The sequence below is a fragment of the Indicator indicator genome, chromosome 5 (genome assembly GCF_027791375.1).
Source record: "Indicator indicator isolate 239-I01 chromosome 5, UM_Iind_1.1, whole genome shotgun sequence".
Taxonomy (NCBI): domain Eukaryota; kingdom Metazoa; phylum Chordata; class Aves; order Piciformes; family Indicatoridae; genus Indicator; species Indicator indicator.
In genome coordinates this window covers 14806762-14825078 of record NC_072014.1, presented here as the reverse complement: position 1 = coordinate 14825078, position 18317 = coordinate 14806762, and the positions used below count along the sequence as shown (strand labels likewise).

Here is an 18317-nt window from a genome sequence, read left to right as displayed (position 1 = left end):
AAAACACAACACATCGTCAAAGCATCTAGAAGCTGCTGGTGCTCATCTATTTGTGCAGTCCTACCCTTGAAATATCCCCTCTGCTTCTAGGGGTGACAATAGTTGATAATTCAGAAATGGACTGTTATTTAGCAGAGAATATAACCAAAACTGTTTGTGGCTCAGAAATTAATTGCAACCCCAGCCAGAGAAGACAAATGCTGCTGCAGCAGCCTGCAAGAGGGTGAAGCTCCTCTGCTCCATCCAAGGTGAGGCATGGTAAGGAACTTGCTTGGGGTGGGGGATTTCCCCTCCCTGACAGATTTCCCCTCCCTGATTGCTCTGTCAGTGGAAGGAATGTGATCCTGCTCCAGCGGGCTGGTATGGCAGTGAGGCTCCGTATTTCAAACAGCAGGGGTTAAGCAAAGTGACCAATTTCCTTGGACTAATTGAGCATGCAATCTGCCTGCTTGTAAAGCCTGTATTTGGCCAGGAAGATTTATTGCTTTTAGCAATGATGAATGTCCAAGAGCAGTGAGGGCAGACCTGAGCTGCAGTTCATTAACTTTAAGTGGGATGATGTTGAAAAACCATTTCTATTTTTGGTTACTTTGTTCTGAGTTAACTGTGAATTCAGACCTCTTTCTGTAATAAAGTGCTCAGGGAGACCAGTGAATTTTGTTCTCTGTGGCAAATACTAAACCAGTATGGTTCTGTCCTTATCTTGATGAGTAAGCAATGTTGGCTGGTCCTGAGAGGCTACAAGATGCTAGAAGACTGCTCTGTACAGGAGTTCGAAGTTAAGCCTCCATCTATCTCAGAAGCAGAAATCGAAATGGAGGACTGGCATGCCATTGTCATTGGATTTCAGACTAACACCTCTTTATTATCTTCAACTTCTACCTCATATTCTCTGAACTCACCATCAGTTCGGTACATTGTCTGTGCTCCTGAATGGCCATATCCATCACAGGGGTATGGTGGTACCCTCTAATTTCCCCTATATCTGCTTTAAAATCAGTTGTTTCATTGGTATAGGATGGAAAGTGCAATATACTACTCCTTACACTGAAAAGTGCTGGATGCTTTACTAAGTTTAACGTAACATCTGTCTTCTTCCACATTCATTATTTGTGTATACTCTCCTTTTCTCGGGATAATAGCCATTAGTGAACGCAGCTGCAAAGCCCCAGAGCACACCCTGTCCTCTTTTCTCCCCAACAATACCTGTGCTTTATGTTGTACTTGTAAAAACCACACTCTCTGCATTCCTACACTGTAAGACCACACTGCTCCTCTAGAAATTGCCAGCAAGCACTTGATGCTGAAAGGTTATTTTGTTTTAAGTCATTCCCAGAAGTAGCTGTGGCCTGCAAAATGGTTTTTTTTGTTGTTGTTGTTGTTGCTCTCTTTACAGCTGTGTGTAGACTGCATGTGTAGCTGTTTCCACAACAAATATTACCTTGCACTTTACTGGTGTCAGCAATGTGGAGTGCTCCAGACTGCATTGTATGCATTGTGGCTCTGCCACACCTTGCAGCCAAGTGTAAACCTTTGTTGATCTATATGGCACTTGCTAGCACCTATGAACCGTAGGCCCTGGGCAATAAACCTGCAGTGCTGCATGTCAGGAGTCCACTGCACAGGATAACCAACATGGAGCCTGCAAAGCCAATGAATTTGCCTGTGTGGCTTAATTGTAAGAAAAGTAATTAATCTTGTTGGGTTTCACTCACCATCAAGCAAACTTTTCCTGATGAATAAGAAATCTGCTGAGCACTCCAGTTGAATCCCCCAGTCAGCTTCCCCCTTTTGGATTTGGTGGGCAATTGGCACATCATTACTATCCTATTTTCTACAGATTCCCCAACAGACAGCGGTGAAAGAGTGGGTGGATGTCAGTAATGGAAGGGTGCTTTGCAGCTCAGACTTTCACTCCTACTCCCAAAGAATTTCCAGTTTCCAAAATCAAATAACCAAAATAACACCACACACACATGAAAAAAACCCCAACAAAACCAGCCAACCAAAAGAACCCAACCAAACAAAATCCAAAACCTGTAAGAAAAGGAGGAATGTATAAAACAGCTGTCAGAAGGTTTCACAGCAGTTGTGTATGAGATGCTCACCCAGCCCAGCCACTGAGCCAGCATCAATCAGGGATGAATCCAGCTCCCATCCATGTATGGTGTAAGCCTCAGTGATGAGACAAGAGATGAAGATGCCAAAGACACACAGCATTGAGCATAATCTCAAATTACTTCAGGCATCTGGCCTCTCTGAGGCATCTGGTGTAATTTGAGATAAATTACTCTCTTGATTTGTCTGTTATATGGAGAACCTACACTGGCTCGCAGAGAAGCAGCCACTGCTGCCAAGATACTCTTTGCAAACTCATCAGTGAGGAATGACTTTCAGAGAAGTGCTAAGGAGCTGGACAGAGAGTTGTGAGTGAGAGCAGGGGCTGGCAAGAATCAGCAGGGTGACAGAGTATCAGCCCTAAATGGACAACAGGATCAGAGACATGCGATGAGCTGCCTAGCTATGAAACAGCGGTCTGGCTGGTCTGAGGAACCAGATGCAATTCAGTACCACCAGCAGCACTCTCATCATTCAGGTTGAGAGTGTTGCCCAGGTTTCTGCTGGGAGCTGTTAATTAAGATCTGGTTAGTGCACTTTACTTGCCTTATGAGGATTAGTTTATTCCCTAAAAAGGCGTATGGCTGGGATTCTTTTAGTCTTGATGCACAAGGGTGAGCAATCCAGTTCTGGAAAACATGCACAGGTGTAGAATGATATGATTTTGGGGGAGCAAAAGCAGATGATACAATACAAACATTAACACAAAGAGGAAAGAGAAGGATAGGAAAACAGATAAAGAAATGCATGAGTCAAGCAGGAGACATTCAGATGGCTGCATTTGTATTGCACTTCTAAGAGGAACAAAATGGCTGAACCTTTACACTTTCATCTCAGACTCACTCATTGAAACACAGGAATTTTATCAAAATTTAAAATACACAAAATATTCATGTTTTAGCTGAATTAAAAATATCTTTAATTACCTGGTTTGATTTACATCTGCATATGGCAACCAAATGCATAGAAGACACTTTATTAAAAACATTAAAATATTAAAACACTGTGCAAAGGGAATAGAGTTCAATTGTCAAAACATTATCAAAAACAGTCCTCTACCTCAGTATCTAGTGAAGTGAAATGAGAAGGATGTGACTGAGACATGCCTTTTGCACCTCTACTGGTGATTTGAAGTGAGAAGCATTTCCATTCACTGCCAATAGAAATACTGGTTTTAGATTTCTCACCTGCCTCAAAAGCTTTAAATATCAGAAAAATTCTGCTCCTGAAAGGACTTGTAGAAGCCTTTTTTAGTGGATCGAGCGTTCCTATCCTATCAGACTCTAAAAAGACAAAATAATTTCCAGAAATTATTGTCAGTTGCACACTGCAGCCAGGATCAGGTAGGAGCAAAAGGCACAGTGCTGGTCCACAGCGGCCAGGGGGAGAAGTGGGCACAGGGAGAGTGGAAGCTGAGGCGTGGACTCCTGTTTGCAGGCAGGGCAGAACAAAATGTGCAGCTGAAGCAGATAAAGAGCTGTGGCCCGAGCCATAGTATATGTCACCAATAAAGTAATATTTCATCACTTTAACTTGAGCTGCCACTTTTTTTTTTTAATGTCAAAAGTGTTTTTTCAGTTTATTTCCAAATATCTGTAATCAACAAAATGAAATGCAAAGTAAACCTGTAATCACTCTCTCTTGTAATTTTGAGGGACTTAGATAAACTCTCCATATTTAAATCAGATCAACATGAGAAAACAAGACAAGAGCAGAACTCATTTAAACCATGTACTGGCATCCACCAATGTAGCATCTGCATCAATTATGACTTCCCAGTGGAGTCTCCTGGGGTGGCCCTGCTCATCTGGCTGCAGAAATGAACCAGATTTGGATTTTCAAATCTTGTTGTGTAGTGCCATCTTGAGGTTCGGTGAAATGAAAAGTAGTTTATCTGTTTTTATCTGATTTCTGTTTGAGCAGTTAATTCTTCAGGGTTTATGATTGGGTACATTCAACCATATCTGTGAACCAGAGAAGATAAGGCTGGACTCAGCTGACCAGAGCATCACCGGACTGTTACCTGCTCCTCTTTGAAAAACTTTTCCTAGAAAATGTTCACCTATCCAGCATTTGAAACGTCCAGTGACATGGTGATGCAGATGGGATTAAGGGCCACAGCACGTGGCTGCTCCTCTTTTGATGAGACACAAACCCATATGTATATCCTTATTACAAGAAATATATTGAGGTGCTGGAGTGTGTCCTGACATGGGCAACAAGGCTGGTGAGGAGTCTTGAACACAAGTCCTGTGAGGAGCAGCTGAGTGAGCTGGGGTTGTTCAGCTTGCAGAAGAGGAGGCTGAAGACAGACCTCATTGCTCTCCACAGCTACCTGAAATGAGGTTGTAGCAAGATGGGGGCCAGCCTCTTCTCCCAAGTAGCAAGCGATAGGAAAAGAGGAAATGGCCTCAAGTTGCACCAGGGAAGGTTTAGACTGGATATTAAGAAAAATTTCTTCACCAAAAGTTCATCAGGCACTGGAACAGACTGGCCAGGAAAGTGGTGGAGTCACCACCCCTGGAGGTATTTAAAAGACATTTGGATGAGGAGCTTAGGGACACTGTCTAACAGTTTTGTACGTGTGAAGATGTTAGGTTATGGATGACTCCATTATCTTAAGGTCTTTTCCATTCAGGCAATTTTATGATTCTGTCTTGTCCCCTGCACTGTTGTGACAATGTCTGTCCCTTCTGAGAGTTGTCAAACCTCAGGACTGGCACCATGAGTGCAACCTGCCACCTTGGCCTCAGCTGCTCTGAAAACAGTGGGTTCACAGCTTTGGTGCCTGTACTCTGCACTTCTGCCAAAACAGGTTTGTCCCTACAGGTGTCAATGGAAACCAACTGCTCAGGGCTGGAAGATTTAATGGGGTATTTGTGTCATGATGGAGCAGCAGTCACACTACACTTCTGGTTTGGGGCCATCATTGGCCAGAGAAGGCAGCAAGCAGGATGGGAGTGGCAGCCCAGCATGAAGACCTGGCAGTAGAGAGGTTTAGAGGAATGACCTGAAGCTCTTCGCTACGTGGGCAGGGGGTGGTAGGCACATTAGGCAACCAACGAGGCATTGAGGAGCAATGGCATGGCCTCGACAACGCCTCTTCTGCCTGTTGTGCCTGTGAAGATAAGTGGTGGTCGAGTCTTGGGGTGAGAATTTGGGCACAGAGGAAAGGGGTCTGGGCTCCTTTCCGGATAACTGGGATATGCATGGAGGGGATCCCCACTAGGGAGGAAGCCCTGCAGGGCCGGAGGCTCCAGGTTCCCCGGGAAACCAGTGCGTGCGCGAGCTCCTGGCACTCGGAGCGCTCGGAGACGTTAGCGGGGGGGTGTCTCTGGGGCACGCAGCCCGGTGATCGACCGGTAGCCTCCGGTTCGGCTTAGCCGTTTCCGTGCGCGTTCGCGGCTTTCCTGCCGCCTGAGCGTCGCTCGCGCACCCGGCGGGGTAGGGGTGGGGTAAGGGGGCGCGCACCCCCCCCGCAGCCACACTTAAAGCTTTCCACGCGGGCCGCCCCAGGCGGAAACACTATTCGCGCCTTCCCGCGGCCGCTCGGCTCTTTTCGCCTCCCCTCCGGGGTGCTTCGTTCTTTTCCGCAGTCGCTCGGCTCTTTCCGCGGGGGTCGGCAGCGCGCTCGGCCGTTCCCGCCGCCTGCTGGGCGCTCGGCGTTTTCCGTGAGCGCTCGGCATTTTCCGTGCGGGCCGCGGCGCGCTCGGCGCTTGCTCCCTGGCTGGCGCTCCTCAGTCGGCCGCTGCCTGCCTGTCGCCGGGCTGGGAGCGCCTGTGTGTGTGAGTGACGCGGCGGAGGTGTAGTTTGACGCGGTGTGTTACGTGGGGGAGAGAATAAAACTGCGGCGAGATCCTAGGCGCGAACGAAAGCAGTGACGGAGCAGCCTGGTAACCGGTAAGAGGAGGAAGGCTCCCAGCAAACAGGGGCGGGGGGGAGGGAAGGAAATGGAGCCCGGCGGGGACCAGGGGAGCCGCCGGGCGGCAGGACGCGGGGGCCCGGCCTTGCACCGCCCGCGGGAGGGGCGCCCGCTTTAAAGATGGAGCCGAGCCCTGCAACATCCCCGCCGCCGACGCGCCGCGAACAAAGGATAATGGCGGATGGGAGCCGGCCCCGGCGGCGGCGACGGCCGCCACGGCCGGGCGGCGGCGACTCTGGCGGCAGCCAGCGGCGGCGCTCACCGCGGCGGGGAAGGGGGATCGCGGCCCCCGGCCCCAGGAGGAGGCGGCGGAGGAGGAAGAGGACGAGGGGGGAGCGGTGGTGGGGGGTGGCCGCGCACCCACTCGCGCCCCCTCCCCGCGCCGCCTCTCCGTGTGCGCTTCATGCTTCCGCGCCCCGCTTCCTCCCCCTGGCGCTGCCCGCCTCGGTCGGCGGCGGCCTCCTGGCCGGAGCGGCCCCACTGGGCTCCGGGGACGCGGGGCCGGCCGTTGCAGGCGGGCCGCCCTCCTGCGGGGCCGCCCGGGCCCCTTGCGCCCGCTGCTCCGCGCCCGCAGAGTTTCGCTTCCCCGGTGACCCGAGTGCGCTGTATAAATAAATAAACAAACTTTTGCCATGATGGGAACGAGTACGTGGGGTACTCGTAGGCTCTGTAACACACTCCTGGGCTCTGTAACGATAAGTTTTTAATAAAATCTGTGCATAGAAGCTCGGGCCAGGGCATGGTCTGGTGGTTTACTTTTATTTGCAGCGTGGGGCACTGCCGTCTCCAGGAGGTTGTAAAACGGGTAATGGTACTCAGTCACAGAACACCATCCTCCGGGGCAGTATCGGAGAGAAGAGCTTTAAGCCAGATGCGCAGATCACGTAGCAGAGATAGGGTTCCCTTTTGCTGCGTTATTTCTTTCCTGTTAGTATTTTTAACCCAAAGCGAACTTGAACCTGGTAAATCTCGGTTTGAGATTTGCCTTTTCGAGTTTTCCACAGACCCTTAGGTGCTGCACAGCGAGCAGTATTCGACCTCTATCCCAGCTTTAATAGCAAATGTCAACTCAGCTGCCTTTTTCACCTTACACCAGCCTTGCCTTGCTGCAGTTGTGGGGCTTTTTTTCCCCTTTTGTTGCCTAGAGCAGAAGACATTCTTTTGGCTTTATTTCTGCTTTCAAACCTGGATTTCTGCATTTTTGTATACCGTAATAGGTAAAAATGACGTGGCAATCTAATTATTAAACTTATAACCAAAGTTTGTTGCACCAATCAAATGTATATGAGGATCAAAAAATTTTATAGGTCATAGCATTTTTCTTCCCAAAAGCATGCTTATTTTCTTGTAGGTCTTGTTTTCTTTTCCATTTTAAATATTGAAATGCCTGTGCATAATCTGTTTCTGGAATAACACCTGTTGTGATTTTTTTTTTCCTGGTCTTAGAAACAAGTTTCTTAAATAAGGGGCTGGAGACCTATTTAGGGATATCAGATATCTGTTTATTCCCACTATGACCACCAAACACTATTTCAGAATATAGCAATTTTGAGACTCTTACCTGCTTCATTCCATGTATTAACAAGTGTGGATTTTTACAGTAAAATGTAAAGTCACTGAAAAATTTTCATTCAAGATTGGTATGTCATGCACATGTGTAAAGAGGCCTGTTCTTATTTGTGAATTTCTGTTTTCTGTCACTTTTCACTGCTGCTTTTGAAATGAAGGCCAAAGGTGTTCTACATCACTGAATAATACCAACACGAGAAGAGGGTTTCTAAGGTTGTCATGGATTAATTGATATCTGAGAACTTCAGTAAGCAATGTAGCTGTTAACAGTGATTAAAGAGAGTGCAGTTGTTGGTGTATTTACGTCATTCTTCATTTGATGGACTATGCACTTCATTTTAAATACAAAAAATGCTACCATAAATCCTTGATTGTTGTTTTTTTGTAGTTTTAGAAACACGTTTTATTCTATTTCATAACAGAGTGGAAGACTCAGATCCATATTTTCTAAGACAGATCTCTGTATATCCTCAAATCACAGAGAATAAAGGAGCAGAGAGGTGGTTGTAAGTTTTCTAAGCATCACTTGCAGATGACCTAAAGTGAAGTATTTGGATATAGAAAAGAAAATTGTAGTAATTTTTAATGCTTTAATTTCATGGATAGAATGTCGGTGTTTAAATTAGTACTCTCAGCTTTGTGTCTGGATCTGCAATAAATGGTCTCCATCTGTTGTGGTTTTTTTTTTTTTTTTTCTTCTTCTTTCTTTCCCATACTTCTGGTGATAAGGTTGTTTGCTACCCTGGATGAAGAAAAACCCAAACAAACAAAAAGAACAAACCCAAGACCACAAATGTGACAGGGAGGGATCTGTTGATGTAGAAAATTTAGAAACATCTCAGAGTATCAAGTCATCAATCTGTTTCCTGGAAGCCTGCACCAGCATCTATTGCTGGTGCTGATGTCAAATATAAAATATTATATAGTAACTGATCTTATTCTAGAAAGTAGCTGTTCTCCTGCAGTAAGAAGCAAACAGCCTCTTTTTGCGTAAGTGCAGCTAGAGCTATATAGGTAGTTTTTGATAGCGGACAAGGCCCTGACTAGGAATTTCTGTTGACACCCTTCTCAAACAAATGGGATATTCACACTTCACTTCTATTTTCGGATCTCTGAAAGCAAGTGGAGGTCACTTAACTCATGCCACACTTTTCAAGGCTTTTGTGTAGTGAGAAGGCCATGCTAGCTTTCTGCCACTTACCTAAAGTTAGTTTTCATGGGACATGACAACAAATCTCAACTACAGAAACACCATACTGAATTCAGTTTGAGCGCTCTGGTTCCCAGCCTGCATACAGTTGAAGCTTCATAACAAGGCAATGATTTTCTTCTGAATTAAAAATAGTGTTGCCTCATCTGCAGACTGAGGTCATATTTCGTGGTGCTTGTGAAAATCTTAGCAGTCTGGGGGTAGAGCTCTTTGTATGTCACCCAATGTGAAGACCTTGATACCTGTTTTATTCTTCAAAACATTTAGATCACTTGGTTATACTGCAATTAAAAAGGTGAGTGAGAACAAATTTGGCACCTTTTTTTTTTGTGTGTGTGTTTCTAAGCCAGCCGTGTCAGTTGCTGGCTTTAGAGTATCCTGTGCAAAGTGGAGAGAATAGAAAGCTAGACAGTGTAAAAGCCAGTTAAAGGGGAGAGGGTAAAGAATTTTGAGGAAATGTGTTCCTGTTTGGATACATACATACCAGTTTGAAACAGCACTGATGCTTGTTGGGTACTTTAAATTGAGTGAAGTGAATGGGTACATTTTTTTTGCCACCTAAGATCATAAGCATACTTGTTTTTCTCCCAAGTGTTGTTAGATTTGATGTTTGTCATAAATCATGGCCATTAGGTGAAAGGGATGAATAGTTCCAAAGACAGGAGAGTCCTGCCACTTGCTGTACTGGATTTCATTACCTTTCAGTTGGTCTCCCAACACAAGACAATGCTAGCTACTTTAGACAAAACTGCATGAAGCTTTATGATGAACTACTTTGAAGCTACCTTCATGCAGGAAACAGAAACAAAAATGTCCACCCTTGGTGTTTTCACACTTTTTGGAGGGGAGAGTTCAAGCGATGTGTAAAAAATCTCTGATCCTCTAAGTGTTGTTCCAGCAATAGCTGGAATGAGGTTATCAGCAAAATGTTTCCTGTGTTTAGAAGAACTGTAAAGCTGTTTGTGTGTATTTTCCTCTTTTGGCAGAAACCTTTTCAGACTTTTCTAAACTTAAAAAGGAGCAGGTTCTTTTGTGCAGACTCAAGAAAAACAAACCTGGCCTGAGACATCCAGGAATTTCCAAAGTTTATCTACTGCCTGATAGACTGAAACCACAGTTCCATGTACTTTTGACTGTAATAGTGGCTGAAGCATCTTCTATGTCTGATGATTTGTTCATGTCTTTTCCATTCCATTAGCACAAATATTCGGGCTACTGTATAGAGGACCTGACTGAGGAAATAATCCAGCAGAGTGAGGGGTGGGGAGTCTAACTGGTTTTTACCTGGATCATTCCCTCCCATGAGTTGCTCATACCAACACAATCAGAGCAAGGGATGAGGCTGGAATGAGCAGGAAGATAAGGGCAGCTCAAATAAGTGCTGCTAAATGAGAAAGCATAGCCTACTTAAAAAAAATTAAATTATTGCTGGATGGCATAGATCCTGTTGTGGTTCTTCTTGCTGCAGCACTGGATCGTTTAGCTAAGTTTTACGTGTATTAAATATGAGGAAATAAACATGAGCAGCAGCTGTAACCAGACTTTGATATCATGTAGTTTGTTACATGATACATGTCTGTCTGTAGTATCATACTGCTTGTTGTGTTAGTTACGCCAGTTTGAGTGGGGTCTTTACCAGTATTATGTTCACCGCCTCAGTCCTGTTTTGGCATGTTTTGTTCTAACTTCTATGCTCCTGTTGCCATTCTCTACATTTCTTTGCTGCAGTCTTAATCTTCTCTCCAGCAGCTCTTCAGTATCCTGTGTCATTATGTCGCTGATACTGCATGCATTTTCCTGATAGATGCTACCTGAAGTCTTCTCTTGCTCTCCTGCTTCTGGTTTCTCTTGCACCTTTCCTAGAGTTTGAATGTAAAATCTCATCTAGTTTATCTTTTGTGCCCCATGGAATAATGAATAGGAAGCATTATTTTTTACCTAATGGCTCTTCCTGTTGCTTTATGTAGCTTGAACCAGCCTCAAATTCTGCTAGTGTGTGTCCATTCCTTTAAGTGACACACAATATGAGCAGGGTTTGTAAATATATGCCTTTGTAAAGAGCTTTCTCTTGGAAAAAAGCCCTAGGGCATTGCTATAGAAGTAGGACCCCTGCCCCTCTTTGTGAAACTCAGCCAAATTTTTCTCTATTGTGCTGATAGGAAAGTTCTGAGATACGAAGGGAGGAAAGATGTGGGAAAGGGCACTGTGTACTATTGCCACAGCATAATACCAACAGAAGTCTGTTGCTCTGGTTTCATTTGAGCTGATACAACTTTATGTGGCTCTCAGGAGACAGGCATTGTAGTCCTTCCTTCTCTTCTGATCCTGCTTGGTTGGTGTTGGCCCTTACATGGGCTGTAGAGTTAATTGTATAATGACCTAGTTCAAATCACTAACCCAGGAGAAAAGTGCTTTTTTTGTTAGGTTAGTTTTCTTCTGTGTGAGTGAGCTGAGTCGATTCATTATTGAGATGCTGTTAGCATCAACACTGGTGCAAATTCTCAGGGAGAGTAGGGAAAGGAAGGAGAGGGACCCAACTTTCTCCTTTCAGCAGCAGGGAGCTGGGTCAGCAGAGTCATTTTGGGAAACTACTGCACATCCATGATTTGGAATGAAACAAGGAAGAGTCTGGCTCTGTCCATGGTGATCAGAGCCACACCAGTTTGTCTTTGCACCTAGGAGAACTGAAACACAGCTCAAGTATCTCAGCTGAAGAAAAAAACAATTAAAAAAAAAAAAAAAGGAAAGTTTCTGTCTTTTGAAAGCCTGGTGACACCTGTGTGGTTGAACTAGCTACCCTTTATCAGAAGCAGGTTTCAGTGTTCTCAAGTGGATGTAACTGTTAGGTGTAACTCTTAGGTCCCTTTCTTTATAAGGAGCCCAGTCAGATGGGGAGAATTATATATAACGTCTTCCCAAGCCCAAACTGAAAGATGAAGCTTCAGAAAGGGTCCAGGTCCAGCACTTTCAGTCCTGTCAGTTGGCCCAAGGCACCGGGGTGGTGAGCTTACTTCAGTTTTGCTGTTACCTCAAACTAGCCTGTCTTCAGTGTTTAAAAATAATTATGGCTGGAACTGCTAGCATGAAAGTTGTAGCATGAGGTTACTGTGGAGTGTGCAACCAGTACACATTGTCATGGGCTGGTTAGGGGAAGTATGTCACCTGCTGCAAACGACTGCTTTGTCAGTGACGTGGCCATTTGGAAAGTGCATCTCTATTCCCAATCCTCAGAAAGATAGTGTTCACTACGGAACAAATAATCGTCCTGTTTCCAGCCTCCCACTCTTAGGCAGAGTCATAAGTAAAACAGTCAGATTACAGAATATGGATGTTTTCTTCTTCTTCAGCATCAGTGTTGATTTCCAGCAGTCTGGACACCTATACCCATGATTTGATCTACCCTGCTTTCATTGGCAGGCCTGGCTGCAGCAGGGTAGACTGTGTTCCACCTTTTCCTGTGCCTACTCCTGTGCCAGTAGCACTGGTATGCCTGTCTCTGAGGAAGTGACATGAACTGGATTGGAGATCTGGTCCAGGATAAAAATAATTGCATTTTCTGCAGTTCTGCAATTATTCTGTTCTGTCTAATCCAGGTTGGTTGCCCAGCCCTGTTCACTACACCTTCAGACAGACAGCTGTAAAGATGTAAGTAAAAATCTGGAGGAAAGCAGAGCCTGAGCTGGCAGTGCTGCCAGTAAAAATGCTTATAAATAGTTGCAGAAAGCAAAATGGAGATTTTGTGTGTCTGCCACACAGTGATGCAAAATACAGGTTCGTTCTTTCTTTGGCCCCTTCTGGTTCATCAGTGGCTCTTATTACTTACTCAGGGTCATTGTTCTGACTGTCAGCATTACCAGCAAGTTGCATCTCTGTTCTGTGGAGACAGCTGTGTTGCCCAAAGGTAATGCAAGTCTTAAGTATTTGAGAACCAAGATAAATTAGTCTCTGTTCTGGAGATGTAGAATAGGTTGGCCTGACAGGCATATCATAGATCTTTGTCATTTAAGAATTTCTCCTGTGCTGTCCAGGTAAATTGAAAAAAAAATTAAAAATAAATTAGAATCTGCTCAGCTGACAGCATTAGTTAGAATTACTTTACTACAGAATTCGGGCACTGTTTAATTTCAGCATGTTTTTATGGAGAGGATGGGTCATAGAATAAATTTTGGTGGTTAAACAAGGTAATGTGTCTGCTGTCGCTTCAAGACTAGTGCTAATTGACAAAGCAACATGATTTCAATGTAACTAGTAAAGCCAGAGCAATTTTAGTATTTAAAATATTTCCAAGTCTGAGCTGTGGCTTAAGCCCCAAATCTTTTGGTTTTAATGTTGAAATAAATTTTGTGAATAGGATGCATTCAGGAGTTGGAGAAGGGCACAGTTTGTAAGGAAGTGCTGGTTTTCTTGTGCATATCTGGGCATACTCTCTACTAGAGCACTCCAACTGCAGAAAGAATTCAAAGGTTGTCACTTATTTGAGAGTGTTGATGCAAAAAGTAGTCCATACTGCCTGGTTAAGAAAGAAAGAAAATTTAAAAAAAGAAAAAAGGAAAGAAAAGAAAGAAAGAAAGAAACCTGTTAAAGCATAGCAAAGTATGTTGCTTGTACAGATGCAGGTTATTTTGAATTTGTTTTAGACAATTGAATATATCTGGTCATTGTCAGCTTTGTATATATAAATCAAGTCTCTTTTGCTTTCAGGTGATCAGTTCTAAAGATTATTAATAAAACAGTGAAAGCATTGGTCTGAAACATGCATTTTGTTGTGTTTTCTTTCTGAACTCAGAAGTGTTGGGTTGAGTTTTTTAAACAAGACTTTCTGATATTGGCCAACTTACAAAACTTCATGCTCTCATGCTATGAGTTGAACTCTAGAAATACCACCTATGTTCCAATTATTAAACAGAGCAGTGTTTGTTTTAATAGTTTATGCTTAAAAGTTTCCAGCATAAATACATGAAGTGGCATTTTTTGTGAATTAATCCCTCAGCCACTGACATTCAGAAGTGGGTTGGAAACATTAGCAATGGAGATGTTCCTTCTCAACAACAGACAAAATGTCAGTACAGGCATAATTTCTACCTAAAATTCTCTCGTCAAGTTCAGCTAAAATTCCACAATTGCCCTGGATTTCTTAACTGATTTGGTAGTTCTCTGAAACAGAAGAATGCTGTCAAAACAAGTGGTCTGTATCACTATGGGATTCCAATATCTGACCCTTTTCAATCTGCATTATTTTGTTGAGGTGACCTACATTATTCAAACTTCAGGCTTCCCCCCCATTTTCACATGAACAAGGGAAGAAAAAAGGATGATGAAATTCTGATTTAACATTTCAGACCAAACAGTAAATTTAAATACTGGCAGTTTCCCTCCCTTGTTATAGGATAGGAAAGGAGACATTTATTTCGTTCATGGGAAAGTCCCCTGAATTTCTGTGACTTTCCAGGAGATTAAGTTTCAGAATATAAATTTACATTCAGATTACATTAGACTGTTGTCTCTAATCTAAGGACCTTCAGTCCAGTCTTACAGCACTCTATCCTGATAAATGTGACATGCCTGTTAATATTTTCACACTGTAAAATTAGCAGGCTCTGGAAGCAAATCACTTTGTAATGGAAAGATTTCAGGTAATAATAAACATGTTTATATAGTTATCTGTCTTTATCACATTCCTGCATATGTTTCCATTAAATCATACCTGGTATTTAAATTTTTACAGTTAAGGAAACAATTGTATGGAGGTAGTTCCTTTCTCTGTTACAGGTATATGATTACTATATGTTGTATTCTCGGCTCGTGGCCTTGGAGCACTCAGATTAACTAGGCTGATGGGAAGTCTGTGTAGTGTTCTGGGGTTTATTTTTATTTTTGGTTAAGGTGTTTGTGATATGCTCTGAGCATTAAAAGAGAGCTGAGAGATCTAATATATAGTTTCAAAGTAGCTTTAGCATTCCGTTAAACACTGGTCACAGGCCCAGTGTTTGGAGGCTATACAAAGCTCTGTACCACAGATAAAGAGCAAAGCCTGTGCAGGAGGCACTGTTAATAAATAACCTCATTTTGACATGATAGTCCACTCTCTCAGGAAGTAGTTCTGTGAGCAGTCAAGTAATTGCTCCTGCAGTTGTTCAGTGTTTACAAAGCTTAAGTATTTGACAAGTTTTAAGTAGTTTCTCCACCTTGGAGTTAACCATTTATTTAATACAAATGTGTAGCGTCTCCCCGCACAGAGTTGCGTGCTGCCGCAGTTTTGGGATTGCATCAGTTCCTCCAGCTGATGCCTCTGACCTGGGATGTGTGAAGATTGCTTGGCATGTGGACAAAGATCCTTACATTGCCAAATATTTCATGCAGCATTTAGGTGGTTGTGGCAGAATTCTGCCAGAATGAATGTCGGGGCAGTAAAAGGCCATAAGACACAGAAATGCATATGGAGGAGAACAAATACTATCAGTGACTATGGCGGGTCAAGTGGAAATCTCAGGTCCTGGAAAAAAAAGGACACATGCATCTTCTTAGATAGATCTTAACCTTGCTAACTTGTCATCATTTTCTGCTCTGAATACTCCTTTCATTGTTGGTAGGAACACTGTCCTCTTCTAACATCTCCTGTTTTCTCCCTGACATTGAGAAAGGAGAAGGTTTCTGTCCACTTTGGAGAATTAGGTCTCCTTTCTTCCAGTCTGGACTGCTTTAGCTTTTCTCCTGGAACACCTTCACGTGCCAGTGTTTGCTATGAAAGGAGGTGGCCCAAAACATTCTGTTTGTTGACCAGCATAGCAGGATAATTTATTTATTTAACATATCTAGATACCTGGGTGGTGCCAGAGCACTGTGCCAGCCAGGTACAACCTATCCCCCCTTAAGCAGGGGTCATGTAGCTGCTTTACCATGGCACTGAGCCCAAGCTAACAACTCATACTAAGAGGTAGGGTGTATCACCTTGTGCACAGGGCCTTGTTAACAGAACAGAGATGTTAGTTTATTGTTGCTGTACTTAAACTACTTGGGTTCAGGCTGCATTAATACACCCCATGGCTTTTACATGGGTGCTGGTTCATATCCAGCAAGCTTTCATCACAGGCTGAGCAAGTGCCGTGTGAGGTACCTGCAGGTGAGCACTTCAGAGAACTGCAGCATCTGATTGTGTCACAGGGGCTCCCTTTTGGAGACACAAATGCACAAAGATAGATCACTGGTCTTGGTGTAGAGGTAATTGTATTTTCCTTTTTAAATTGAAAACTGTCACCAGACTACTGCATGGTCACAGTTTAGCAGTGAAGTTAAAAGTGCAAATATAGGAAGTGACTGGCTTCATGTCACTGCAGTCAGTTGTGCTGAAAAGTCAGCTTCAGGTCTCGTGGGGTCATTCCTCAGTTCTCCACCCACTGCTATTTCAGTCAAAAGTAAAAGGGGAATTTGACTAGGGCCAGGAATTAAGCCTCATCATGAGTGGCTATGCTAATTATTTATTTGCTAGAACTGTACCAGTTGCAAAGAGCTTGTTCTGGAGCTCTTGATGTATTCAACGGGAGCATTAGCTCACATACGATACAAAAAACAATTTAATGTCCCTCCTTGTGTTAAAGATGTCTGCATACAAATGATACAGTTTGGACACGTTGTGATAGTTTTTAACCATCAGCTACACATTGTAGTGAGCCACAGTATTTTGAGCAGACACATGGAGAAAAGAGGCATGTGTTTTGACAATTTCACTTGGTTTCATTTTTAGAAGTTTCTACAGTTAGTAGGAATTACAAGAAAATTAGGTGCTTAAAATAATGTCAGAGAAAAGATGGTAAGAGGTAGCAAAGTGGTCAGTTTGTATGTGAATGCACTGCATAAATATACTAGCAACAAAATGTGTAAGGACTACAATGTGCTGAATTCTCAGAAACAAGTTCTCATGAAGTCTTTATGAATAGATTGTATATGCTGTGCAGGACATTGTTTAAAAAATAGATATATTTTTTCTCTAAAATTCAATTTGCAGATGTGTTTCAAGATGGGGTTTTTTGTGGGTTTTTCCCTATACATGTTCACAAATGATGTTCATAAGAAGTTCTTACAATTCTCTTGCACGTTAAGGATCACAAGCATAAAGCATGGGAGTTAGGCTTTTAATACTCTAAGTACATTTAATATGAAGACAGCATTTATAAATAGAACATATTTATGGATTATATTTTCAATAGTGACTTTTTTCAGTGAAGGTAGTTGTTGAGGCCATTCTTCTACTCAGCCCTTGCACTGCCCTGATTCAGAATCTGGCATGATTATTGAGTGAACCCATGTGGTGATAAAAGATAGATTTAAGATGAGGCAGCAAACACTGGTTGTGTTCACAGTATGGTGCACCACCTTGTCACCCTGAGGAGAGGGTGAGAGGAGCAAATACCCAGGGGGCAGCAGCATGGGCATTGCCAGCTTGAGATGACAGAGCAGCTCTGCTGTAAATTGCAATTCCTGTGTCAACCCACGGTCGTTATTAGTGCCAGAAAGAGATAATTATGGGCCTCTCCTGTCCTGTTGAACATTTATTACTGGTTATTTGAAGTCTCACATGTTAGCTGTAAACAAAATTATTTTTCTCTGAGCATTTTCAATCTGGCAGTCATTGAATGGAGTTCATAAATCAGCTGTTGAGCTGTGGCTGAGAGGGCTGCCACACTGCAGTGTAACAGTGGAAATGTTTACAAATTCATGTGAATGTTGTAACAGTGGAAATGTTTACAAATTCATGTGAATATTTTAACACTGGAAATAGGAAAAGAAATAATTACATGCAAGAGTGGTGTTTGATGACCTCTTCAGTGCTTTCATGGTGGATCTGTGGCTTTATAAAGCCACGTATAGTAAATACAGAGTGAATCAAATTCCTGGAACTTCGGACACTGGAGGTGTTTTTGCTTCCTGAACAACCATATTGGCACATCTGCTATGAACCAGTCTAAATAATGCACTAGAGAAACAGGCATTGCCTCAAGGTCCCTCTGCTCAGCCCCCTCTCTGCCCCAGTCCTGAGCAGCTGGGTGGCTGGGTATTGAACCAGATCAGGAACCTAATGTGGTAATAGATGTGGCCTTTGCAGATGATGGCTGGGTGAATGCCTGACTGGATGTGACACAAGTCAGTCTCAAAATAGGCACAGGTTTGTGGGGTCTCTATTCTGCACTGTTCTTGGAGGCTGTCATGTTGTTCTTCAGAATCTTGGTGTCTACTTTAGTAAAATAAAACCAAAAGTAATTGTTTAGCCATGGAGGAGAAGGAGACTGTAGAGCACATCGCTTGGTACTTCATGTACAAAAGGATGGAAAGTTGGATGGAAAGTTATGTCTGCTGTAACAACCACAGGGAAGTATTTTAATTTTTTGATTTAGTCATGTTTGGGGAAGGACCTTCACTTTTTTTCTCTTCCAGTCCATCCTGGGAGACAAAAAGCAGTCTTGTTAGAGAAAGAGGAAAGCTCTGTGGCTCCTGTGAACAAGG

At 43.4% G+C, this 18317-nt stretch overlaps 1 protein-coding gene across 1 annotated transcript in view; it reads left to right on the top strand.

Annotated features, from left to right (window-relative positions):
- Window positions 1–5995: 5995 nt before the first annotated feature.
- CREB1 (cAMP responsive element binding protein 1) overlaps window positions 5996–18317 on the top strand; it is a 31056-nt gene continuing 18734 nt past the window's right edge. The window contains exon 1 of the mRNA XM_054381321.1: window positions 5996–6018. The gene's annotated coding sequence lies outside the window, so the exon portion shown is untranslated. The remainder of the gene's footprint in view (window positions 6019–18317) is intronic.